The sequence below is a fragment of the Phaethon aethereus genome, assembly GCF_964289735.1.
Source record: "Phaethon aethereus genome assembly, chromosome: 1".
NCBI classification, from domain to species: Eukaryota; Metazoa; Chordata; class Aves; order Phaethontiformes; family Phaethontidae; genus Phaethon; species Phaethon aethereus.
Genome location: NC_138575.1, coordinates 147,410,266 through 147,438,022, shown reverse-complemented (window position 1 = coordinate 147,438,022; position 27,757 = coordinate 147,410,266). Strand labels below are relative to the sequence as shown.

General features: G+C 41.1%; 1 protein-coding gene across 1 annotated transcript in view; it reads right to left on the bottom strand.

The window, feature by feature from the left end:
• ATP10A (ATPase phospholipid transporting 10A (putative)) overlaps positions 1 to 27,757 on the bottom strand; it is a gene marked incomplete at both ends in the record, with an annotated part of 118,164 nt that overhangs the window by 42,849 nt on the left and 47,558 nt on the right. The gene's annotated exons all lie outside the window — the stretch shown is intronic.

Sequence of the window (27,757 nt, the reverse complement as noted above, 5' to 3'; positions counted from 1 at the left end):
CCTGTGCCGAACTCTTGAAAAATAAAAATATTTAAGTGAGCAAATTATTTTGTCTCTATATTACCAATATGAGCATATCATACTGATGTCTTTATCTATGTCTGTATTTTTATTCTCGAGAGCAAAAATTGGAAGCCCCACACTGAGAATGACCTACATCAAAACTTGTTTTATAAATATCCTGACTCAGATTTTCAAAAGAATGGGTTAAGTGTCGTACCTCCACTACTTATACTTGCTCAACAGAAGGTACAAAAATTGCTGGCTCGTACAGAGCTCAGCACCAGGCACCTCTGGTTTCCAAGGGCTCAAACAAATGTCTTTCCAGCTGGTTTTGGTTGCTACCACCTCCAGCAGTTTGCTCTGGCCCTCTGCTGGTGGCTTCTGTCCTTGTAGCAGAAGTGACAGAAGGGAAGGCGTGTGTGCCACCCACTGTGTGCCACCTCCTCCTGCTCGCATTCATGCATCTCAGGAGTTGCAGCTGCACTGAAGCCACTGCAGCTGCACAGCCCGCTGCCGCTGCTCGGGGGGCATCACCGCGGATGCGGTGGCAGAGGGGACAGCTGCAGGCAGCGACTCCCTGCAATTAAGCCTACCATGGCACTTCAGTCCTGAGGACTGGGCTCCCCAGCACCGAGGCACTACAAAAGAGTGTAATGAACTCAGTGGAAACAAATATGCTGGCTGATTCACAGCTGGAAAAACTCATCTTTAAGCAGCACTTAACAATACCTGGAAAAAGGCACACAGAGACGTATTAACACGGCATAAGATTGTTCTTAAACTACATCATGGTTGTTAGGAAACATTCTGGTGTTTATGCCGTGTGACTCACACACAAACATTACAGAACGCACAAACATGAAGGATATAGAATTCATGTGCCATATACAAAGAATCATTTTGGATGCCAAATGTAAAACTCAATTCTTTCTCATAAGGGAATAGAAAAATGGCCTGAAGAGTATTATCCTGAACCTCAGCATTTCCTTAAACACTTCATGAAGTCTAGAGAGTCTTCTACCTGGATTTATGCAGACTTAGACTTTTATTTATTTCTTCTATGTTAAAGCTGCAGCCTTAGGGACAGTGTGGCAATGTTGTACATTGTGCACTTGATTTAATCAACAGTACTGGGGAATAGCACTGTGCTAATTATGTTTATTCTCTGCTCATAAATTACTTTGTTGACTGATTAATGCCATGTTACACTCTACCACCTATAATTTTGAGGGGACTACATATAAAGTGGCTTCTTTTGGACTTAACATTTTTTGGATGCTATCAAGGGTAGTAGAACCTAAGCCTTCAGATCTCTGGTACTAATAGCATATATTTGATTGATGCTGAGAAGCTATTTAGATGAGCTTATCAGGACATCTTGATTTCAAAGAAGAAAACAGAACAAAAAATTAGACAGTATGGAGAAAGCTTTATGGATTTTATGTTTTGGCAGATACTATGTTTTTGATAAAGCTAAGTGCATGTATCCCAAGAGAGTCTGATACTTAAGTTTCTACTTTTAAAGAGCACTTACCGATGGCAGAAAATAGACACATGACTAGAAGTATGAGGACACACCAAAGGACATCGGCATTCATCTGTCTTTCAAGCTTACTGCGTTTGTAACGGGGTCCATTATTATTTAACAAAGCTTTGGTCTCATGCCCTGCAGAAGCAATTACATCAAATGATGTCATATGGATTTTTGTTATTATTTTAAGGAAGGTATAAAAATGTGGTATACCTTGTCAGACAGAAAAACAGCTTTTACCTGCATAGATTACTATTCCTGCAACCTCTTCTGTATTTCTAATGGTACATCCACGTAACAAAAGATTTTCTTTGAACAGTCCATCCTTTTTTCCACTTCTATGTACACTGCAGAAAATTTAAAAACAGGACAAAGCACAGCATGTGAAAACATTAAGCTTGTCAAATCATACTACTCTAATATAACAAGCCCAGGAAACATCTTCAAATTTTAAGAAGTTTTGCCAACCTGATGGTGAAATACTTCCTTAGATTTTCCTCCTGGAAAGATTCTCTGGCAGACTTTGAAAACTGAGAATACCTACCCAGGAATCCCAGACATGCAGCAGCCCGGCTGGAGCAGTACCAGTTGCTATTGGATATACAAAGGTACGGGGCAAATGCTCACTAGAGACACGCAGGCCAAATCTACAGCATGTGTGCAGCTTATCTTGGGCTTTGCAAATGCATTGGGCTTTCTGTCCATGTGCAAACTGACTGCGCAGTCTCAGGTAATCCAGTCCACCTAAGAGCAGCTGTGTACTGCATATGATTAACCCACTATTCACACGGTGTTAGCAAAGAACTCCTAGAAAGAAAGAAGATGCGCTAGGGATTATACATGTCAGTTCAGTGAAAAAGAAAGGAAAAAAAAATCCATGTGTTCATGAGCGAGAACAAGAGAAATTCCTTTCAGAAGTGTCTCACTGACTCTCTAAGAAAGATGAAATGGCATGTGCCATGATGACTCTTGCTGACTAGCACTGAAACACATGAGAAAAATGGGACAAAGTAACGTTTCCACTACAACTTATTGTCTCTTGTGTATGGACTGACTCAAATTTCAGCTGACAGAGAAATACAGAAAATAGCCTTGTGAAAATTAACAGTCACCAGGGAAATGCTAAACAATAATAACAACAATTAAAAAACAGCATTAGAATGTTTTATTAGGTAAAAAAGACAAACCAAATAATAATTTCAAACCTTTTCTAAATGAATAAAATTTAATTTAATCAACTACAGTATCCCGATGCCTCAGAGAATATTAAAGCACAGTCTGAAATGTTTAAATATTCTGCTTTCCCTTACAGAGCATCAAAACCATCATTCTTCTAAAGGCTAAAAAAGGCACTGCAATAAAAAAACACTAGTAAAAGATGGGAGTTCAAGAGAAATCCTGGAAAAGCTCATATGCTATACCAAAATTAACATTGTGCTGTTGCAACGTCTAATTTTATGGCTACCTGGATTGGAGCAGTTCAAATCCTGTGCCCCCGAAATCTGCAAACTGGCTTAAAACTGTTCCTTTTATAAAAAGTGGGAGTTCTTTTTGTTTGCTTCCTATTTTCTAAGCCTTCACATCTGGGTTAAATCTTCATGATCTGATTGTTAGAATCTTTTGTTTTTCTAAATGAGGACCAAAATTCTAACTGTAGCACATGCTTCTAGGATCTCAGGCCTGAAGAACTATATCAAATATCCTGAGGTCTGCAAGACAAAAAGGTTCACATGGGTGAATCCTTTGTACTCTTCCCCAGCCTAGTAGGACTACATGCAGATTATGCTGTTACTGCTCGTTATGCTATGCAGCCTCTAGTCAGTGCTCTTAGTGAGTAGAATATACCCATAAATAATGTATACATATACTTTCATACATCTCTATATATACACAGACACATGTACACAGTCCTATACACAGTTCAGTATAATATATTATACCCACTCCCTGCTCAAAAATATAAATTAAAAGCAAGGGTGTTTCAACAGGTATGCTTAGCTTTTCACTGTAGGAATGGAGAAAAAGTGGTGCATTTGACAGCCGAGGTAGCTGCAGCAGTGGTAATATCTGACTTAGAGACCAGACACAAATGGAGAAGGAAAGAAGTAGATAACATTAAGTTTGCAATTCTGATACAAAAATGAAGGGTGGGTTTTGGGTTTTTTTTTCATCAGAAGAGAACTTCCCCTGCTCAGCCCAGCTATCCTCCCTGCTGGCCTCAGATACAAGAACAGATGCTTCACTTCTGTCCTCAGCAAACTTCCTTAACCCTCTGTCTCACCTTCGGCCAAAGGAGCTTCAAAAACTGGGGGCTGCCCAACAGCCCTCTTGCAGTATGCCAACAGGTGTAAGCACTGATTGCCAGCTGCAGAATTACACAAATTTGGCTGGGCTTAAACTATGGGAAATAATTTCTTAATGATTCCATACTGTAGAAATTACACTACTATCAGGATTCTGCCATTCCTCTGCTTTTTAAGGCTGAATTCTACATTAGTCTTTCTCATAAATCATGAGGATGTTAGTCTGAATTTCCAATAAAGTCTCCAAATGATAGTTATGAGTCCTGTTAATAAATGGGATTTTTAAAAGATAAATCTACTTAAGAAGTAATTGCTCTGGCTTATGATTTTATAGCTTTCAGCAATGCTTTACACTTTACAGTAACAGTGGACTGTGACAGGTATATTGTACATGGCAATCTTTATAAACAATTACTCGTGTATGTGTTCTACACAATTATGTATTTGTGTTTACTATCTTAGCTCATACAACGTCTGAACCTGCTCCATAGCAATCGTGCAACATCTGAAGTTAACCTGTAGGTGCCAAGACCCCAATCCAATGCCCTGACCCACACACTGAGCCTTCCCACCACAACTCGTCTTATGCTTACAAGCATTTGGCACTGCTCTTTTCCATATCCAAATGAAGTCAATCACAGAATCACAGAATCACTAAGGTTGGAAAGAACCTTCAAGATCAAGTCCAACCATTAACCCAATGCCACCCTGTCCCTTAAACCATGTCCTGAAGTGCCACATCCACACGTTTTTTGAATGCTTCCAGAGATGGTGACTCCACCACCTCCCTAGGCAGCCTGTGCCAATGCCTGACCACCCTCTCGGTGAAGAAATTTTTCCTAATATCCAATCTAACCCTCCCCTGGTGTGACTTGAGGCCATTTCCTCTCGTCCTATCGCTAGTTACTTGGGAGAAGAGACCAACACCCACCTCACCACAACCCCCTTTCAGGTAGTTGTAGAGAGTGATAAGGTCTCCCCTCAGCCTCCTCTTCTCCAGACTGAACAACCCCAGTTCCCTCAGCCACTCCCCATAAGACTTGTCCTCCAGACCCCTCACCAGCTTTATTGCCCTTCTCTGGACACACTCCAGCACCTCAGCATCCTTCTTGTAGTGAGAGGCCCAAAACTGAACACAGGATTTAAGGTGTGGCCTCACCAGTGCGGAGTACAGGGGCACGATCACTTCCCTACTCCTGCTGGCCACGCTATTTCTGATACAGGCCAGGACACTGTTGGCCTTCATGGGCCACTTGGGCACACTGCCGGCTGTCAACCAGCAGCCCCAGGTCCCTTTCCAACGGGCAGCTCTCCAGCCACTCCTCCCCAAGCCTGTAGCGTTGCATGGGGTTGTTGTGACCGAAGTGCAGGACCTGGCACTTGGCCTTATTAAACCTCATACAGTTAACCTCGGCCTATTGATCCAGCCTGTCCAGATCCCTCTGCAGAGCCCTCCTATCCTCAAGCAGATCAACACTCCCACCCAGCTTGGTGTCATCTGCAAACTTACTGAGGGAGCACTCGATCCCCTCATCCAGGTCATCAATAAAGATATTGAACAAGACCGGCCCCAGAACCGAGCCCGGCGGAACACCGCTTGTGACCGGCCACCAGCTGGATTTAACGCCATTCACCACAACTCTCTGGGCTCGGCCATCCAGCCAGTTCCTCACCCAGTGAAGAGTAAACCTGTCTAAGCCACGAGCCGCCAGTTTCTCCAGGAGAATGCTGTGGGAGACACTGTCAAAGGCTTTACTAAAGTCCAGGTAGACAACATCCACAGCCTTTCCCTCATCCACTAGGCGGTCACCTGGTCATAGAAGGAAATCAGGTTGGTCAAGCAGGACCTGCCTTTCATGAACCCATGCTGGCTGGGTCTGATCCCTTGGTTGTCCTTCATATGCCCCGTGAGCACTCTCAAGATGAACCACTCCATGATCTTCCCCAGTATGGAGGTCAGGCTCCCCTGTTGCTCACTAGACCTTTAGAAAACATGGATGAAATAAAAATCTGGGAGAAAGAAGTTGGCAGGGGCTGGAGGAAACTCATTGTCTGCACTCACTCCCAGTGACTCACTAACGGAACATACATATAAGGTAATTGGGCACTGATGATAAAAGGAGTTAAAAATTACAGACATAAATGTCTGGATTAAAAAGTAATGAAAACTAGAGTTAGATACAACTGCTCACTTTGGTAACTAACCTGCCAAGGCTATAACTTTTGTCCTGGTGGAGAGATGGCTTAGATCTCATTTCTAGCCTGGCAGAGTTATAAACCTGAAGCTTGTTACCAAGGCTGAACAGTCTGTTTTTCCCCTTTCCAGATTCAGGCCAGCATAACTTTGGAGGCAAAGAAGGAAACTTTTCTCTGTCAGTATTTAAAACAGTGGCTGGCTGAAGCTGCTCAGACGCCTGGAACGCAAAGGCTAGCCTGTGAGGAAACGCGCTGGCGAGTGCAGGTGCAATGCTCTTTTTCTCTGCAATTTCTCACACGGATGACACCACAAATATGCAGTATCTAAACATCTAAAATACACATGCACCACGAATTAGGAGAAATGGGCAGACCAGATGCAGTTAGCTACTACTTTGCTACAGCACTCTGAAAGTGTCTGTGTAGAAATGAGCCTCCTGGTTTAATACAGCAACGCAAAAATAAGTCTGGCGGCAGCTCACTTCAGCCTTCTATTATATGTTTCCTTGTTACGTGTTTACCAGCATTAAATAACAAGGTGACATATCAAAACTGTATTCAAAAGGGAGTATTTTCTTTCACTTTCTGGTTCCTCAAATGTCTTCCAAAGAAAATGATAGACCTGGCATTACTTTCCAAGGCTTGACACTCCCAAAGAAAATATTCAGCAATCATCTTAAACATAGTCTCACTGCACATCATCAGTCAGAATCTTCCTGACTCTCAACTCTGACGAAATGTAGGGTGTTTTTTCCAGGAGAGGTGGTGTCACTATAGCGCATTAAAGAAACGTCACTGTATAGAGTTATAATTTTTTTTTCTTAAAAAAAATTCTAACATGATTTTGTATTAATTTGGTTTTGTTATTTTATGACAAGCTTTGAAATAGAAATGCACATATGTATTCATATTTTTATTATTATAATTCCTTGCTATACTTACTTTGGTATGATCAGATGACATTTTCTATTCTTGTTTAATAACAAAATTTTTGCTTTCAGAGAAAAGCTGAAAAGCCATAATGCTACTTTTCCTTTTCCCTTGCCCATATACACACAAAAAGCTAGAAACAAGATTTTCAAGCCAGCTTTGTTATTTTTGGAACCTGGCACAAGATTTTTGAATGCTTGCCATGCATACTGTACGTAATCTGGCTAGATCCATAGAGGCAGGGGGCATGTTAGGTTTTATTCTATTCTTCTTACACAGAAGACTTCTTATAGGGGAAATAAAAATAAGGAAACATGCTTGGGATATCTGAGGATGCAGAAACTGCAAAACAATATTAAAGCAAGCACTTGAGTAGAACCAATAGTCTGCCTGTCTGTCTGCACACCCAGGGTGTGTTCAATGCATATTGTGCCAATGTAACTGAAGAAGTCATATGTAGTAATGTGTACACTACACTTTTGCAGATATAGGATAGGGCTAGGCCTGTCTCAGTGCATTTTGCAATATTTTTGTGATTTGTTATTATCATGTCTCCTTTTACTCTGGCCTGCCTGTGCTACATTGGTTACTTATAGCGATCACATTTCTGAGTAACTGGGGGGAACAAAATTTTTATGTCTACAACACACAAACACACAAATATTTCTATTCGCCAAAAGATATGTCAGGACAGACATTAGAACAAAAGGAGCTCTTCATATTTCAAACAGAAAAAAATAGCCTTAATCAAAACTGGAAACCTACTAAGTGGTCAAAACTTCAAGTAAACTTTGACAGTAATGTCTCAGCATAGCTTTTACATATGGATCTCTTGAAAGTCCACTATTTTGTAGCATCCCCATTTAAATATCTCAGTAATATTTCTTTTCAGTTGAGCTATTATTAGCTGGGAGCTATCTGAACCTTTCTTTCAAGCACTGACCACTGGTAAGTTCACTGGTAAGTGAACAAGAGTTAAGATTTGAGTTTGACACGGCAATGACGTTTCAATTCAGATGTGCTAATTACTATTCATCTTGCTAATGTATGATTTGAATAGGCCCATGACTTCATGATACTAATGAAGGAAATCTAAAAAGATGGTAAAGAAAGGTTTTTCCTTTGATAAATTAGGAGACCAAGAGTTTATTTGTTGAGGGGTTGGTCCCTGCTCTTTACTTCAAATGCCCCATAGTTCTTTAATTGTAAATCTCTTGCAGCAGAACTGACAAAACCTGGAAACTACCTGATGCTTTCTGCCAGATTCAAAACTGATGTCTTAGGTTTTTGCTGGGTCAAAATACATTCGCATCATTCGTGAAACATTAAAATGTAAAGAAGATTAAACAGAATTAATATTGAAAAACAGTCTTCCAAAATGTACTACCATGTTTTCGGCTACATAATTAAAATGGTTCTGTAACTTACATGCTACAGACATTTCCTACATTGAGTACATAAGTAAATATATAACTAAAGACAAATGTATGCATGTCTTCTACAGTATTCAACCTCTGCTCAATATTTTGGGGACTAAGATTCACACACATGAAGGGTGCTAGAAAAGCTGCCAAACTTTTCATTTCCATATCTGGAAATGTGTTTTCTGCAGCAGATCAAGCTCTCTATTAATGTAGACAGTTACACACCCTCATGCAGTAACGACTAATACTAAAGTTTTATCTTTAAATGAACTGTAGGACTTTGTGCTTCTAAACAGAGGAACACATTTTCCCACACTACAACTTGATGCAGTTTCAAAAAAGCTATCCTGATTTACACCGTTTACAGTACATCCTACACAGTCTGTAATATCTAAGAGAACAGTAACTGAAGTGGTAACTGAAGTGGTAAATAGCATCACTAAAAGAAAATCCCCAAGTTCCAGCAATTTACCTTGTGCCATTTACGCAATTCAAGACTGCTTATCATTTCTAATCAATATGGGTTGATACAATTGTATTCTAAAAGAATACATTGTATTCTAAAAAGAATTAGTGTCTGTTTAACTCTCTTCATTAAAATTTAGACAAAAACTAAATATCCTTGGCTCTCACTCTCCATGTGGCTACAGAGTGTAGAAAAATATGCAGGAGTGCATCTCCTAAGTCACCACTGTTGGCATGCCTACGCACTACTGTCCTGGCTATGTTAGAAGCAAAGTGCTTTGCACATACTAAAACATTTGCTTCTGAGCAGGACTGACTGGCCAGAGATGAGCACCCTGTTAATGCAGTTCTGTTTTTTTAGAATTAAGTCAAGTGGCCATAGGTGATTCTGGTGGTAATGTACAAGTACAGCCATCGCGTGAGCCAATTGTTTTATTTTGTCTGAAGGAGAGGACAGGAATACTGCCATAGCTAGAGAACTATCAGTTTTGCCTTCTGATTTTCCTCAATGATACTTACATTAAAAGAAACATCAAACAGACTCATCTTCATAAAAGCAGTGTACAACAGATTGTGTTTGTTTGTTGGCTCTCTTGGACCAGTTTTCTATTTCCTCCCATTTCCAGATGGACTTTTTTGATCCATGGAGGGAAGGAAAGGGAGAAGAGTGTCTGTAACTGCACTGCTTCATGCATTCATTTATGGAGTGTAAACTGATCAAAGCTAATAACTAAATCTATACTAAGGAATGCAAACATGAGGCTCCCATCTCACCCTAAAGTGAGAATCCTCTAAAAGAGCCTTAAATATGCATCCCTATTTAGATGTGATGATGATACAACTTACAGAACACAGCCTGAAACAAACCAGCATTTATTTTATTCTATATTAGAGAAAGGGAGTGTATGCTGAAGGATATTATATGAAATACTCACATGTAACCTCGAAACCTACTTAAGTCATTGTTTGGCTTCTCACATTCAATGACACTGGTGAACTTCAAGGGGTCAAATTCCGAGTCCTGGAATAATAAAAGTGTTAATTACTTAGGGCAAAGACTTGCAAATTATAGCCAAAACCACCTTCTTTTCTAGTTTTCATAATATATTAAAGTCTGTTTTTTTCAAAGGCAATCAGATGAATGACACTGACCACTGGCAGTGAAAATCAAAGGGACCTGGGCACCAAAATTCCTTAGATGACTTCCAAAATCTCCCTTACAAGGATGACTTTTTTGTTCTGCAGGTGGAAGAATGTGAGTTCCTAAAAGCATTAGATAAAAGATACCAAGCCCAGAAGTCAAATGAATTTGGAAAAATTCATGGAAAAATGAAATTTATCTGGGAAGGCTCAAAATATTCAATAGTATCACTATACTTCACGTTCAGTGAAGCTACTGAAAATCTAGGACAACATAAGTAAATATACTGCCAATTATGAAAAAGCTAACGTAAGCTTTTGAAATACTAGCAAGATTTCTTAATTGCTTTATGGCAACACAGATAAATTAATATACTACAGGAAATCACACACATAGCAGAATAACTTTTTCCTAATTAACAGTTAAAAACGTTCTTGATTCTCTAGCTCATTAGTCTGAAGCTGGTATTTTTGCTGACTGTATATGTTTACCTGTAGTTAGCACCTTGTTGTGTCTGAGGAAAAACATCCTATCACAGCATAATTACTTGATTTTGTTAAATAAAAATCAAAGTTCTCCCTTCTTTCACAGGCCAAACAAACTATGCAGTGAAATCAGAGATACCCGGTCCTGGTGTTGCTGAAAAGACTGTCTCCATCAATGAGGATTACCTTTAGAAAACTGCTTTGCACACCACTTGAATGAAAGAACCAATTGTGAATTATCATATTATTAAGCTTTCAACACTGATAACGCTGCAAATGTTATGTTTTATAATGGTCCTGCTCAGCAGCTGTAGAGTCCAACCACTGTTTTCTAGAACACACTATGGGAACAGCTGACTGAGAATCAGTAACCAAGGGACAGCCAGCTTCTCTGAAACACACAGGTGTCTCTGTTTTTTGATATTGACTCTACATTGAAGAGGTGAAAGAAACTAGATTTTAAATATGACATAAAAGAAACTAAAGGATATGTCAGCATCACCATCAACGCCCTCCTTCATTTTGCTACCAGTCGAATATTCTGTCAGACAGACTGACAGTATATAGGAGACGATTCAAACCACCCACACCTGACACTTTCGGAAACCTTTCCTGTATTTTCAAGAAACAAGAGATCATAAAGAGAATCGTGAAGATCGGCTGTCACTTAGAGACAGCCACAGCCCACTGGAGGAAATAATCACTTTTATATGCAGAACTCAGCTTGTAAACAAGGGTGAAAAAAAAAGAGTAAAAACAAAGGATGGCTCTGAGCAAAGAAGGAGATTTCTATGCTAAGAATCAGACTCTCTAAATTACGTCAAATTTGGCAGTCAGGTACCTGAGCTTTAGCTAGACATCCAGATGACCTTCTCAGCAACAAATACTGTTGGTATTTAATCTCATTAGATATTTTTCCTCGTCATCCTTAAATTTCTCTAGGTGACTGAAATTTGATGCTGGGAATGCTCGGAAGTACCTAGTTCTACAGAGGCACCTAAGACACCATTAGGCTGTAGAATGGGGCAGATATTGTAAAGCCACATGTTCACCCCCTTTAACCGTCGTTCCTCAGCTGCTCACTTCACACAGGCCCAGACACCAGCAGTCACAAAGAAGGAATCACTGACTAGAACAGACATCACGAAGCTTTCAGGCCTTGACATCTGAAATGTGTTACTACAGCCTGTGTCCTTACCTCCAGCAGTCAAAGGTTCCTGTTACAGAGACACTGTACCAGCAGCCAGTGCTACCTGGCAGCTGGCTTTACTTGAGCTTGTTGGAGAAGGTGAAGTTCTCCCAAGTCACACCAAAGCTTGTTGTTCTGGGGAAGCCTGTGTTGTCTATGTAAGACCTGCTCTGCTACCCCAGAACATGATCTTTTCCTTCCTTGCCCCAGTATGCTCCTTGGCAGGAAAAAAAAAAATAGTACACGAAAAAAAATCTACAAACATTGCTCAAGGTGTTTCAATAATATTCTGTCTGTCTGCCTAAGCACTGTGTTAAAGAAAAGTCATCACTGTAGCTTAAACTGCATTTGTAAATCTGAAGGAAAAGAACAGACTGGAAAGGGAAACATTTTTTGTCTTTTTATTATCACATACTATATATAATATAGTTAATTTTGCACAAATTTTCATTCAGTGGTTTTAAAAAACCAGAAATCTTAACATCTTTGATGAATGCCCCGAGGGAATCCTAGAGACACCTAATAACAAAACCCAATATAATGAAATGCAGGATATCTATGGCTGCTGAACTTGGCAGAGAGAAAATGGTTTCAGTGCTGTACAGACACAATAACTTCCAGAGCAATTGGATGTTTGCAGATTGAATTCCCTTTCTGCTAAGAAAGCCTGCCAGAAAAGCCAACAACTTTACAAATAAGAAGAAAAAAATCTACTTAAAATCTAAAGTCTTCATAAAAAAGAAAGATCTTGTAAAGATCAGAGAAGAACCTGCCTGACTTCCCCATCACTACCATGCAACACAATCTTTCTCCCTCCTCTGTTTGTTGGATTCTTTTAATTTATGACTCAGTTGTGGAACTAAAAGTCCTTTATCGTTAAATCTAACCGTCTGTGTATTTGTGCTCTGTTACAATTAACTTGAAATATGTGATTATGGTCTTTAACCAGATAATATCTGTGAGGAGAGAAAATCCAATTAGAATAGTAGTTTACGTAAGGAAACAAAGCTGATGAATTCTGATTTATGGCAAAAGCTCTTTGGTCTATTAATAAAGCAAATAGTTCCATCTCTTCCCCATGAAATGGAAAGGCAGGTATACACGGATGACACTGTTTTGATGTGAAAATGTCTTTTGGTAAATGAATGAACAAATATGTTAAACACTGCGTGTGTGTGACTGCTTTCAGTGATTATAAAGAAGCACAAAGTTAACATAAGATTTCACAATGAGCAAAGTTTTGTTCCTTTTTATGCTGATACCTACAGTTCAGCAGCCAATGAAACATAAACTGTGATGTTCTCATGTGTTAAGAGATAACAGAAGGAGAGCTAGACAGAAGTTAAAGCAGAAAGTGTTGCTTTTACAGTGCACAGGTCATGATTTGTGCAGTTCTCTGGGTAAAAAGTCCATGAAAAATTAAATTCTCCACCTATAACTTTAATTTTTCTCTCACAATGAATTTCTGCATCACTGTCACAACACAGAAAACAAAATTAAAATATGGTCAAAAATAGAACTTCCCCAGATTTTTGTGCAGCAGTTATCTGATGTGCCTGATTTTCAGTGTCTTACTTCCCGCTTATAGAACTGCTGGGCATTAAAGCTGTCCCAGCCTCAACAGGGCTGGGGGAAAAAAAAAAAAGAAAAGCTCCATGCCTAGACTGATTACAATCTGAATTGAGGCTTTCCAGTGCCTAACTTCCCTACAAACTTGACTTATTTTGTGTTTTCTTGGCCTCCCAGTGCACATCAACAAGACCAGGTCACTCACAAATAGCAGCTGGAGGCATTTTTTCTTTTCTGAAGGTATGTAACGGTGTCATATTTATTACACGGTGCCTCTGCATGTCGCCCAGACTTGTGCCCTGTGCACTGCTGATTTGAACAACTCACTTTCTGGTTGATACAAGCCTGACAGAGACTCACTGAATGCAAGTAAGTTCCCTAGAGTATTTCACAAAACTGTTGGATGGCAAAGGCCAGAGCTAAATTCTCTTCAGGTCAGTCAGATTTTTCTGTTAAACAACCTGTTCTCCCTTTGCTACAAAGTAAATTTTAATTGCCATCACTAATTAGAGTCCTCTAAAACCTAGATAAGGCAAAATAACTGCGCTTATGCTTAAGGCAAAGTTCTTACCACTAGGTAGTGCTTAATTTGGAGCACAGACTGGTCATTGTTAAGACATTACAGAAAAACTGTGCTCGAAAGGATACATGAAAATCACTTGGAGAAACAAGAAATCTAAAAGAAGGGCCAGAAATTATTATACTAGTTCAGTGAGTGCTGACTTTGAAAAAAGCCAATATGAGCACTACGTATGTCAAAGTCTAAGCAAAATCAAGCACATCCAATTACTTTAAGACAAAAAACTAGAAAAAGTCACCAGAAGTCAAAAGTTTTGACTCCTGCATTAACACTCTAAGGTTGCATACTATCATATTCCCACTTTTCCTCTCTCTCTTCAGGCCAATTGATCTCAAATTCTCTTTGAAAGAGCCACACTATGAGAGATGGTTGATATTTAGGAGTCTAGAAACACAGATTTGGCTTCCACAAAGCTGAAAAAGAAACTGAATATTTGTTTCATTTTGTTTTGAGCAAATGGGACCAGTGTAAACTCCTCTGCCCATGCTAGTGTGCCCAGCAGTGTGCCCAGGTGGTCAAGAAGGCCGACAGCATCCTGGCCAGCAGGAGTAGGGAAGTGATTGTGCCCCTGTACTCGGCACTGGTGAGGCCACACCTCGAATCCTGTGTTCAGTTTTTGGCCCCTCCCTACAAGAAGGACATTGAGGTGCTGGACCATGTCCAGAGAAGGGCAACAAAGCTGGTGAAGGGTCTAGACCCTTGTAGACCTTCTAGCCCTCAAGTCCTATGAGGAGCAGCTGAGGGAACTGGGGTTGTTCAGTCTGGAGAAGAGGCGGCTGAGGGGAGACCTTATCGCTCTCTACAACTACCTGAAAGGAGGTGGTAGCGATTCTCCCAAGTAACAAGTGATAAGATGAGAGGAAATGGCCTCAAGTTATGCCAGGGGAGGTTTAGATTGGATATTAGGAAAAATTTCTTCACCGAGAGGGTGGTCAAGCATTGGCACAGGCTGCCCAGGGAGGCAGTTGAGTCACCGCTCCTGGACGTATTTAAAAGACGTGCAGATGTGGTGCTTAGGGACATGGTTTAGTGGTGGACTTGGCAGTGCTAGGTTAACAGTTGGACTTGATGATCTTAAAGGTCTTTTCCAACCCAAACGATTCTATAATTCTATGATTCCATTCACACTATCTTAGCACTTGCAAGCTCTAAATAATGAATACCTTAATTCCTTTCCAAGTGTTAGGTATTGCCCCCGCTTTTTTGACACAGTAAGCATGGATATAAGCATCACCCATACGGGGTCCGATGTGCTTCTCTGTCCATCTTTCAGACGAATGCTCTTCCTTGTGTTGGGTTTGAATTTCTCATCACCATCATGGTATCACAGCAGTGACACTGTACAACAGGGCTCCCAAGCTGTACGGCCTGCACACTGGCAATAGGATGCAAGTTGCTTCAAAGAGTAAAACCACAAAATATGTGTGGTTGCCTTTGCTCTGTAGAATGTAGGGAATGGCTGGATGGTTGGTAAATGCTGTGTAAAAAACCAAATGACCACAGGCCTGCACACAGAGGATGAGAAGGTAAAACTGGCGGCATGCCTTTTCCAATGCTGCATGGCCTAGGTAAACACCAGGAACCTGTTGCTGTGACCACCATGGCACGATGCAATTCTTTTTCTGTGACTAAGTCCTAACAAGGTCTTGAAAGATGTGAAACAGAGGTTTCAATCATTTCTTCTCATACAGTTTGAGTGTTTCAGAAACACAGAAATAAATACATACATCCTTTTGTCAACCACGAATGCATAGAAACATTCAGGGATATCCCCATATTGTGGTTGCTCATACCCTGCATTCAGAAACCTTCAGTGACTAAATGTTACCACTCCACTCTATTGGTAAGAATTTTTTCTCACCAATAAAATTTTAAAAACAGGTCTTGAAAGTGTCTGATGAAATGATGAAATGATGCACAGGATACATCAGAGGAGTGAAGACCACTTCTTGCTTCACTCTTCTGCCATATTATGTCATATCAAAATGAAAAAAAGAAAAAATAGAGAGAAAAAAAAGAAGGGAATTAATTCAATAATAAGAATCTGACTTTCCTCAAATACCTGACTTCACATTCTGATTTTGCCAAAACAGCGTTTATTCACTGCTTTCCTTTAAAAAAGTGCTGACTTTTTAGGAACTTGTATAAGTATTTCTGAAAGGTTGAAATTTGTCAAAAGGACACATAGTGATACTTACATTAGGTAGTTAATGTACTCAGGGACTCCACTGAATATATTTAAGTTCTTCAGGAGTTGCCTTGCTAGGAAAATGTTTAGCACCCTACCCATAAATCCTACTTCTTCCAATTTCTTAAAACTTAGGGAAATTCACTCTTACTCTGAGAAAGGCTTATTTTCCTTATGGAAGCAAACTTAGTCAGATTGCAAAAATCTGCTAAACATTTATTCCTTCAAAGCTGGATTTCAAATTAAAGTTAAATTGCAGACGTAGAGGGGTTTGTGACTAGGCTTTAACAACGGTCTACCTATTAAACCTGTTAAAGAATTCAATTTAAAACAATAACTTAGGTCTGCAGTTGTCTCTGGGGGAAGCACAAACGTACACAGGAGAAGAAAACATAACGGAAAGGTGTTTTCTTTAAAATAACCCCGTGTCCTTTATCTCTCAGGTGACTATTGATGTATCACCCTCTGAAAAACTTGTATCCTAAAAAGGCAAAATGTTGAGAAGAAGAAAATGTTGCAATGCCTCTTTTAGAAAGTGGGAAACCAACAGATAGATGGCTGAAGGAACTATATAGAGATCTGTCATAAAACAAGACTGAATTTAGTGCTCTCCAACACGTCTTTGGAGCTTCAGCTGTAATATTATTCTGAATCTCTACAGTGAAATGACAACCTTTCTGACTCTGCTGGCGACCTCAAGAAACCGTCATAGCTCAAGAAGCAAAACATGCTGCTCTGCCAAATGAGTTAGTTTGACAATTACACAGTGTTCAAACAACATATTCCCCTTCATTAAATGCATGTTGTATGGGTGATTTAATGGCCTACTAGTGACGTTAATAATGCATAGTTATTAAAATGTTTTCCCTTATTCATCTGCCCTACTTTACTGTTACAGAAACCACAGGTTAATGTTCAGTCCTTCCTTCCAATAGGACAGCGTGAGTTCCTCAGGATGCCCTTGAGTGACAGGGACAGTTATGCGCTTATGACGCTGTGTTTACTGGCTATGCTGGGGATCTTATCCAGACTTCTCCATGCAGTACAATCGCTAGATGAGGGCTCTGGGATTTGTTTTGGCATGTATGTCTGGAGGAAACAAAAAGGAAGAAATGGAGTCATGGGGACAATTCAAAGGAAATATTTAATTGACAAAAACCTGCCTCAGCCAGAAAAAGAGCTTTCCAGTTTAAGAACTTTTAAGTGCAATAAGAACGCATCCCCCTAATGCCTTGGTCCCCCCTATTATTGCTTTATAAAGCAGTACTCCGCATTTACCGTATAAAATTAATCTGACCTTTTATTAATGTGCAACTGGAATTATATATTGATTTTACGCATTCAAAGCATGCAGACTTTTTATATACTAAAAGGGTGAAATGTTTTAATGTCTAAACTGCATTAGTCTCTCTGGCAGAATTTATCTGTGCCCCTAATTCATAAGAAAAGGAAGAAACAGTTTGATCTATGCTATTTAGAACTAAACAGATCCAGCTGTACATCAGAATTTAATAGCTTTGTTTTCCACACTGACAACTACTACTATAATTGGAGTTTTTTCAGTACTATTTGTTTAAATGGAACAGAGATGTTCAGTATTCAGAAAGACTGGAACAGCTGAGAAAGCCAAATACATGTTAGCAGACCGATCCTCCTCTGGATGACCTAAGTAAAAGTTTTCCCCTTTGTAGAAAATAATATGAGGGAACAGTGCAATATACAGCCTGCAGAAAAAGAAATGCATTGTTTGCAAGGCCTAGGAAGACCTCAATAATTTTATGACAGCTAGCTGAAGAAACTGCTGTTAGTCAATCATGGGACAAAAGTACCAAAAAAATATCAACAATGCTGAAAATACACACGTGCAAGTTCTAACATCCCCTGAGATGATGGCCATCATTAGCAACACACTGAAAATTACAGTTGTGTGAATGGATCAGCTCACCAACTATAGTAGCGCTGGTGAGCGGTAAGGGAACAGAGTATGTCAAGGCTGAAATATGGACCCAGTCCTGGACAATTAAGAAAATGGTATATGCCTGTCCCAAAAGCCAGCCACTGAAACAAATGAACAGGTTCATAGTCTGTGAGAATCAACCTCTGCATTAGCTCAGCACTTCAACTAAACCACAGACCAAGCTTCTCAAGAGCTCACAAAACTCTGCAAAGGGCCTTTTCACTTCATGCTCACAGACTGGGTAAGATGCAACCCTCCCCGCTCTCCAGTGTTTTCCCCTTTCTGGAGAGATTTCTTGCAGTCTTTCTACTGCATTTCGTAACTCCTGGAAGAAAATTTCACTTGATTAGTGGCAGAAGCACTGCACAGTCCTTTTAATTTAGCAGCACATCTCAGGTCAGTTTCTGAATATACCTTGGCCTACTCTTGTTCTAGTCCAGGCTGCTGGCCAGTCTGACTTCACGTGGGTTTAAGTTCTGCCAGAAGAAACAGGAATGGGAGGGACTAAGACCCTTCAACAAGAAGAGGGAAATGCCAAGCACCTCTCTTACCTAATTTCATAAATAAAAAGCAGAACACCAGAGTCCTGACAGGAGAGAGAGTGGCTGGGACTGAAGGCCTTTCCTTATGAATGGTAAAACCTAACAGCAGCGGCTGTAGTGTCAGGACACAGTTAAACACACCAAGCTTGATAAGCTCATCTCAACCTGAAGACAGGGCATCTGGATAAAAGCAGCTTCACTTTGCAAGGCATTATGTTTAAGAAACATTTCTAGGATGCAAGGGAAACCTGTATCATACAGCAACCGCCCAAGGAATTGAGAGACTGCCAGCTGCAGGAAAGCACAGAGGGAAAGAAGCAGTCCTAATGAAAAGACGCCTTTTACTCCAAATACAGCATTCATATCAGCACTAACACAGGTTTGTCAGCCTTCCCACAAGCGTCTCCAGCACGAGAAGGCTATATAACCAAGTAGAAACTTGCCAAGCTGGACACTGGCACATCATCTTTGCTTGGAATTATATCTTGTACCAGTACTCACCATCACATGCCTGCCCTACTAAATGCTCCAAAGGCAAACAAGGCACTCAGAGTGCACCGTCTCTCCTTAATCCCAGCTGTTTCTGTACATCCCTCATAGCCCTGCAGAGATGGTGGAGGGGTGGCTGTGAAGATTAACACTCACCTTGAGAGCAGCAGGGCTCTGGTTGGCGTGCACGGTACATGGGGGAAGTTGGGATGGCTGCAGAACACTTTGGGTAAAAGCTTTGCTCTCTGGTCTCTCTATTTTTATCTACTACCTATTTTACTGAACAAGTTCCTTTTCAATCAACATGCTAAAGCCTCCAGTAGTAAAGTGAAAAACACCTTTTCAAAAACTCAAGGTATTCAAAAGTGATTTTTTTCAAACACCAACTGACTGCATAGATCTTATGAAAAGAAACTCATGAGGGCCTTGCCAGTTCCAAAACTGGACAGCAGATCTGGGAAATGAGCTGAGGGGGATGAACATGTATTGCTGGGGTAGGGACTGAGGTTTGCTTCCCTATTCAACACGCTAGCCAGCCTCATGCTTTAGGCATGCACAATGGTTGCAAAGTTCCTGCATGGTGTTGCCTTCAGTAATCTGTATGCCTTGCTCAGTAAAGTGTGGAGTTAAAACATACATGAATATGACCTGTTGGACAGCACAGCAGAACTGCAGAGTCTGTAACTCTTGTGCAGGCTTCCCTCACCAGCTAGCTTCTCCTCTGGGCAGATGTTATCTAGCTGTACTTCTGCAAGGCCTTTAATAGATTTCTTCACAACATTCTTGCCACTAAATAGGAGAGATACAGATTTGATGGATGGACTGTTAGACAGATAAGGAATTGGCTGGATGGCTGTGTCCAAGGAGTTACAGTCAATGGCTCAATGTCCAAGTAATGAGTGGTGTCCCTCAGGGGTCCATATTGGGACCAGTGCTGTTTAATATCTTCACCAATGACACAGACAGTGGGATCTAGCGCACCCTCAGCAAGTTTGCAGACAACACCAAGCTGAGTGGTGCAGCTGATACGCTTGAGGGATGGGATGCTATCCAGAGGGACCTTGACAGGCTTGAGGAGCGGACCTATGTGAACCTCATGAGGTTCAACAAGGCCAAGTGCAAGGTCCTGCACATGGATTGAGGCAATCCCCAATATCAGTACAGACTGTGGGACGGATTGCAAGCAGCCCTGCAGAGAAGGACTTGGGGATATTGGTGGATGAAAAAATGAATATGGGCCAGCAATGTGCCCTTGTAGCCCAGAAAGCCAATCATATCCTGGGCTACATAATAAGAAGCATGACCAGTGGGTCAGGGGAGGTGATTCTGCCCCTCTACTCTGCTCTGGTGAGACCCCACGTGGAGTACTGTGTCCAGCTCTGAGGTTCCTGCTACAAGGGGACCTCTAACATGGACCTGTTGGAGTAGGTCCAGAGGAGGGCCACAAAAATGATCCAAGGGCTGGAACACCTCTCCTGTGAAGAAAGGTTGAGAGAAGTGGGGTTCAGCCTGGAGAAGAGAAGGCTCTGGGGAGACCTTATTGCATCCTTTCAATATATAAAGCGGGCTCGTAAGATGGAGGGAGAATTTTTACCAAGGTCTGCAGTGACCGGACAAGGGGCAACACTTTTAAAGCAAAAGAGGATAGATTTAGACTGGATGTAAAGATTCATTTTTTACTATGAGGGTGGTAAGACACAGGAACAGGTTGGCCACAGAAGTAGTCACTGAGGTGTTCAAAGTGAGGATGGATGGGGCTTTGAGCAAGCTGATGTAAAGATGTCCCTGCCCAAGGCAGGAGTGTTGGACTAGGTGATCTTTAAAGGTTCCTTCCAATCCAAACAACTCTGTGATTCTTATGCAAATACTCATTATTATGAGCATTCAATAAATGTGAGATGTGAACATGCAACCAATGAGAGCAAATGTCAGGAATAAGACCTGATAAGAACATCACTGAATAAAATAGTTTCTGTAATTTTTCTTCCATGTCATTATCAGTTATCTATTCTGCAACTTTAATCAAAGAATGCTGCAACAGTTTCTTCTGGAGCAGCAGAAGATACTTCATTTGCTTTTTATTGCTCAAGAGCTGACAGGACCCACCTCCGTGTAGTTAATAGCAGGACAAAGCCATTTTTATCTCATCCTGTTACACTGCAGCAGCCTGTAAGTCAGATCCCTGTGATCTTAGCAATACAGGCCACATTGCTATACAGGTATATGAGTATATTTAGCCATCTGGGACATGTTTTTGAATCTGGTATTTAATTAAGTCAAGCTAAAAATATAAGCAAACAAGCTTGGAAAAATTAAGTAGAGGCTGGTAAATGCTCATGACAACTTATACACACTTTCTAACCATGTTGAATGTTAAACATCAAATTCTCTTCCTCTTAGAAGCCAAAAGGCTAAGTGTTCCCTGCTTTGATGTAAAACAGTTCATTACTGTGTCATTAAGAAAGCTGAATTAGTGTATTAGCACTGCTGTCTAAAAATCTCCATGCACTATTGATGTTTTTAATTCAAAACCAAATGGAAGTATAAGCACTATAGTTCTGTGTGAACAGTATCTTCTCCAGTCACGTACCTACAGGAGAATCATAGCTTTCTCTCTCACAAGCACATACACATATGTAAAGTGTCTGACCACCACAGAGTCATAGCAGAGCTTGAAAGTAGGAAACTGATTATAACCAATTAATGGAAATTTTCATGAGTTTATTGAAATAATAGTTTTGAGATATATGGTCAGCCACTTCCCATGCAAGTAACATTTTAATGCAAATTTCTACTGGCCTCTGTGGCCTTAACAGTACTAAAATGTATAAAAGACTTGGAGGGTAGCAGGTGGAGAAAAGAGAAGTGGGATGAGGCTTCACACCCTGGATGCTGAGATAAATACAGGAGTTCCTCATTCTGTTGCTCTGCCTCTTCTGGCAGAAAAGCAGACCCCTTCTTCACCTCAGTGCTTCCAAATGAAAATGAGACCATAACATCATTGCTGGGGTTATCTGTGGCTTAATACTGTGAACCCTTCTGCTCTGGAAAAGAAGGCCCTTCTACCTTTTCCTGACCACTGATACTGGCAACTGGGGTTGTGGTACCAGAGACAAGTGTGGCATGATGTGTTTCCAGCTCAAAAATCCTGGCCCTAAAATCAGGAGTTCTCAGTATTATATTACAAAATCTCATTTCTGAGAACAGATATTACAGATATTTGCTGTTCCCAGCTGACAGGCCACAGTATCGCTAAGGAATAAACAGTTCCAGAAATAAACTTTTGCTCAGTAAAACTGAATTAGGCTAGGAGATCAGAAAAGTCATGGAAAAAAAAAAAATTGGAAAATCTCTTCTTAACTTGCTGTAAAAGTAAATGTTTACTTCTCTATAACAGGAAAGCAGTACAGCATTTTATTTTCTCTACAGACCTGAAATGCTCTCCTGTTTTCTAATGTTTTTTCAGAGAAACAGCAGAACGGAGAGATGCTGGACTATCGATACAGAGAACAAAATGTCCCACCTTTCTAGAGGTCAGACGCAGCACCAGCACTGTCATAACACATTTCCTTACACAGTTTTACCACTGTTCCACCAGTGCTGGAAGGATTACCCCAGGGATGGGAGGACCTTCACAGACAAGACATTCAAACTTAGATTAATCAATTTACCCCCTTTAAACACAAAAATAAACAGCCAATGCCAATGGTAAAAGTCAAGTACTCAGCACTCTCAAGAACGGGACTCCTCCCCCTCTCTCCCGCCCCCCAATGCTTAGATTAAGATATCAAAAATTTTCTCTTACAGTTATTTAAATTCTTTGTCCCTCTGATGAAGCTCTCTCGACAGTCAAACTTGCGGCCTGGACACCTGTGCAATGGAAACTGGAAAGAGACGATAACCTTGCTCAAAGCTGACCAAGAAGGAACTGAACCATCATTCTTGAGTTTTTTATTTCCCTATACCTCCTGGTGTGAGACTGCTGACCAAAAGCCGTGGCGAAATGGCTGAGTGAAAAACTGTTCTCAGCCTCTCAGCCTTCCTTTAGTACTTCTAGCTCACACTTCAGTACTTTTAGCGGAGTTTGCCTCAGCACTGACCCGGGTCCTGCTCTGCACCAAGGCTGTTCTCCATGCAATTACTACATGTTTCTCTATTAGAGACACAGTATTTGCTTCCTCTTTAAATACACATGTCCACAGCTTCCAAAAAGTCATCTCTGAACATGGAACTATTCAAAAAAAGATACAATATAGGTGTATAGCAATACATAGCAATTCAACTCTCATCAAAGAGATCTACTGAACTTTCAAGGTATGACCTCAGACAAAGGTCTTCTCTGGGTGTGACATGCTCGCATTTTGCACTGACAAACACAAGTCTTCTTACAAGACTTGTTTCACTAAAATCTTCAGCTAAACTGTAAAACTAAAAAAATATTTTCTAATTTAATATTCCGGTAGTGCATAGGGAAAAACATTGTTTTCTTTCACTTGTTTGGTTATTTTTTTTAACCCTCTTTTCCCTCGGGGAAATCTAATTTTGGCAACGTGTGTGGGATGGAGCACTAATCTGCTGTTTTAACATGTGCATATCTGGAATTTTCAAGGCACTTTTCCTAGCCTTGTGAACATTCTCAAAATACTACAAAAAAGAAAGGCACAAGGGATAATGACCAAAAGATGCTCGAGAGACACTCACTGTTCTTGTGGCCCGATTCCACCCTTTTAAAGTACTTACAGCCTAAACAACACTGAGTATGCTGACTAGTTCACACCTACCTGGTTACAATAATGTACTATTCCCACTAATTTCAGGTGGATGAGGGTATTAGTGAGACAAGGAGCGACAGGGAGAGTATAGCTATGCCCATTCTTGTGTTGATTTAGAAGACTCAGACTTTTCGGGATAAGAATCTCCTAGCAGGAGGTGAGTTGAAAACTAGTCCACCTGGGAGTTGTGCTGGTTTAACTTCAGCTGCTCTCTCAAACTGGGCTAGTTTGACCAATGCAGATGGCTGCACAAGAAATCTTAGCTCAGTTTAGGCTAAACCAAAATTCAAAAATTGCCTTCTTTCCTCTTTTTTCTTTTTTTTTTGAGGGAGAAAAACTGCATGCACAAGGAACATCCACACTGAGATACAAAGGTCACGTTGTGAGTTGTTTTCATGCAATTAGCATGAGTTGCCCTTCCCAAGGTACCTCATACATAGAGCAGCCTGCAGCCACCAAGTCAGGCTTACAGCGCAGACCTTCTAGAAAGCAATCTCATTTTCTCTTCTGGACCAGCTTCTGCCTAGGACTCACACGGAAAGAAAGAGATGGTACAAATGGCTTAAGGCTTGAAACAGGGAGCTGTGGGACTGTTGCTCTAAGTACAGCTGTACCCAGTATGCTTCCAGCACTGTGCAAGAACAGGTAGGGCTGGAATGAAAGCTGGATCTGTCAATTCAGCCCAGCTTCCAGGCTGGCACTGATGAGCAAACGTGCCTGCAGTAAGCATAGGCTCTGAGTTTATACATATTCCAGAAGGGTTCATATACTGACTTGTGAGGAAATCAGACTGATGAGTTATTTTGGTGCTAGTCTGCATGCAAATGAACCCTCCCAAACAGACAGACACCAAATTCAGATGTGCTTTTTAGACAAAGTAAATAAGCAGACACAAAGTCATTTGCAAGACTTATCTAAACCTGTTTAATCATGCTAGTACAAGCTTGTTTTGAACAAAGATCTACACTCAGGAGAAAATGAGAGGGAAAAAAACCCCATCCCCTACCCCCACCAGTTCTCAGAAGGATACATGCACCTTCTCATAGAGGATGGCAGCTGCTAGATTTAGCTTAGCTTTCAGCTGAACTGAAGCTTTCCACATAAACATCCAGGACATGGCCAGTGGTTAATAAACTGTAAGCTGCTCCAGAATCCACAGTGAGTCTTTGTGGATTTCATTAAAAGGCATACTGAGTAAAAACAGTGGAGTATTTTGTTTGTTTCGTACTACAAGGCAGCAAGAAAATGTAAATGTTTTTCATGAGTCTAGATTCATACTATCAAAATATCCTAAATCAAGTTTATGAAACCTGAAAGGGAGTTTTGAGCTTTCACAGCCCAAGCTGTATCTGCTTATCCGCTCTCTGAAGAGCAGCTGACACAACGTCTCAGATGGATGGAAAACATTCCATAAGCAACTGAGGAGGGTGTGGTGGCACAGCAGCCTGCAGAGTAGCACAGAAAACACATTGATTCCTCCTGCCTACTGCGTCTCCTGTTAGATCCAGTGCACCAGAAATGGCTGCTGTGACTCGGCAGCAGCAAGGGTGGGTTAAAAATTAGAAGGAAACTGGTGGAATACCAAGAAACACTCATTTTTTCCCAAGAGATGCTTACTGGTCATTGCTAACACCCTCAGATCACTCACAGTGGGATTTAGCACAGTGCTTTCTCCCAGCTGCACTCGCCAGTGTGTCATGCTGCACACATGGATTTCAGTGTGAAGACAGTCCAGTACCCTTTTGTCTTTAAAGACAAAGCATGCAGAAGTACATTTCTGACTATTTTAAACATTTCTAGCACATCCTGTCACTGTAGTAGCTGGATAACAAGACCACAGTATTTAAAGTCTTGGAGGAAAAAATGTCAAGGCCTTTGAAAAATCTCCTGTTTCCTTTTTTTGTTTTTAACCTACTCATTGAGTGATTTTCTTTTTTCTTGACTATTTTGAGTGTACAACAACGTATACATTCAAACTGGTATCTTCTGACATACAAACCACAGAGGTACGTATCAGTGACTCTTCTCACAGCCTGTGTATCGACAGTGTAGAATTGAGTACAGAAAGTACAGGTTTGTGTCAGACAGATCATATTCGTTAACAAACATGCAAAGCAAACAAGCAGTATGTTCCCAGTCTACTATGAACTACTCAGACAAATCAAAGCAGCACTAAAATAAGCAATATTTCTGGTCACTTGCACTATAAAGGAAAACAGTTTCTTGGAATTCACAAGAGGAGAGGTCAAATCCAAGCCCACAAATGCTGATCTTGGATCTTCTGAGCATATGGTTAGAGTAAAATAATGCCTGCAACGCACTGGAGACAAGGATACCGAACAGCTCTTATAATTGCTTATTGCTGCTTCAAGAGTCAGGCTAAAAAGAGATCAGAATGGTACTTTTCTGAATAGAGGTTTGGAAGGGTGGATACTGTAGGACCTTTTACTCTCTGAGACTGTGCACCTTATATGCTGTTAATGCTGAAGAGAGAAACACAAAGATCCTTCAGAGCATGCTGGCAGACATAAAGGGCAGAACCTGGCCTTTCCAGAGGACAGCTGTACCCAACGCAACAGCGCTGGGCTTGCTGGCCTCTGGAGAGGGCATTTGGAGAGAGCGCTGCGGTTGCAAGAGGACTGCCCAGCACACACCCCGCTGCAGCGACTCCAAATTGGCAGCCAGGCTCTCTATGGCAGGCAGCTCGGTGGAGACCTGTGGGACTGTAAATTGCATGGGCGGGCACAGGGCAGGGACAGAATAAGGAAAGCATAGAAGTGGCTTAAACCAACTGTTCCTACCCCCACATCCGCTCCTTTCCCATGCCCAGCAGAGTGACAGGTATAGAAATAGCTATCCTTCATCGGCCTGCTTCACAGGCACATGCTTGGAAGTTACCAGTTTGTGTAAGAGACACAGAAAGACCAAGCTTTGTAACACAGATTCTTTTAAATTCTTGAGATATTGCTACAGAGACATTATTCAAAGACAGCTATGGGCAGCTGATATTTTAAGAAGCAGCTTCCAAAAAATCTGTGTTTCTTGTCCTGTGATAAGAAACATGACCAGGCACGTCATTCTGTAAGGGGGGGAAGAGTTTAGTAGTGTGGGAAAGAGAGAGTCAGGACTACATAATCTATTTGTTTGTTTTCCTGCATGAACAACACGGCTACAGAATGACACAGAACCAAACAGCTGTAAACAAAACTGAGAGTTGTTCTGCTGAGTACAATGCTACTATAAAAATGTAAAAGCATGCTTGTCTAATGCATGAACAGGTTGGGATGAAGGTCTTGTAAGAGATTTGAGAACGAACTTCTGTGAGGTTTGGTAGAAGGATGGTCAGCATTTGGTGCAAGAAAATTTTTGCCTTCCAAAGTATTTTATGAGATCTAATAATAAGCCCTCTCCAGTTGTGAAAATTTAGACATATCCAGATAGGAACTGAACTTCACTCCAAAAAATGGGCATCACCTTGCTATTCCAGGCTACTTGGGTGTGGGCCTATGTCGTTTAACCCCAGCTGGCAACTAAGAACTATGAAGCCACTCGCTCACTCCCTGCTGTGGGATGGGGGGGGAGAACTGGAAGGGTAAAAGTGAGAAAACTCATGGGTTGAGATAAAGACAGTTTAATAGGCAAAGCAAAGCCGCGCACGCAAGCAGAGCAGAACAAGGAATTCATTCAACACTTCCCATCAGCAGGCAGGTGTTCAGCCATCTCCAGGAAAGCAGGGCTCCATCATGCGTAACAGAAGACAAATGCTGTAACTCCGAACATACCCCTCCACTTCCTTCTTCTTCCCCCAGCTCTATATACTGAGCATGATGCCATATGGTATGGAATATCCCTTTGGCCAGCCTGGGTCAGCTCTCCTGGCTGTGTCCCCTCCCAGCTTCCCGTGCACCCCAGCCTTCTCGCTGGCAGGCCAGCATGAGAAGCTGGACTGTCCTTGACTGTTTAGCAACAACTCAAAGCATCAGCACATTATCA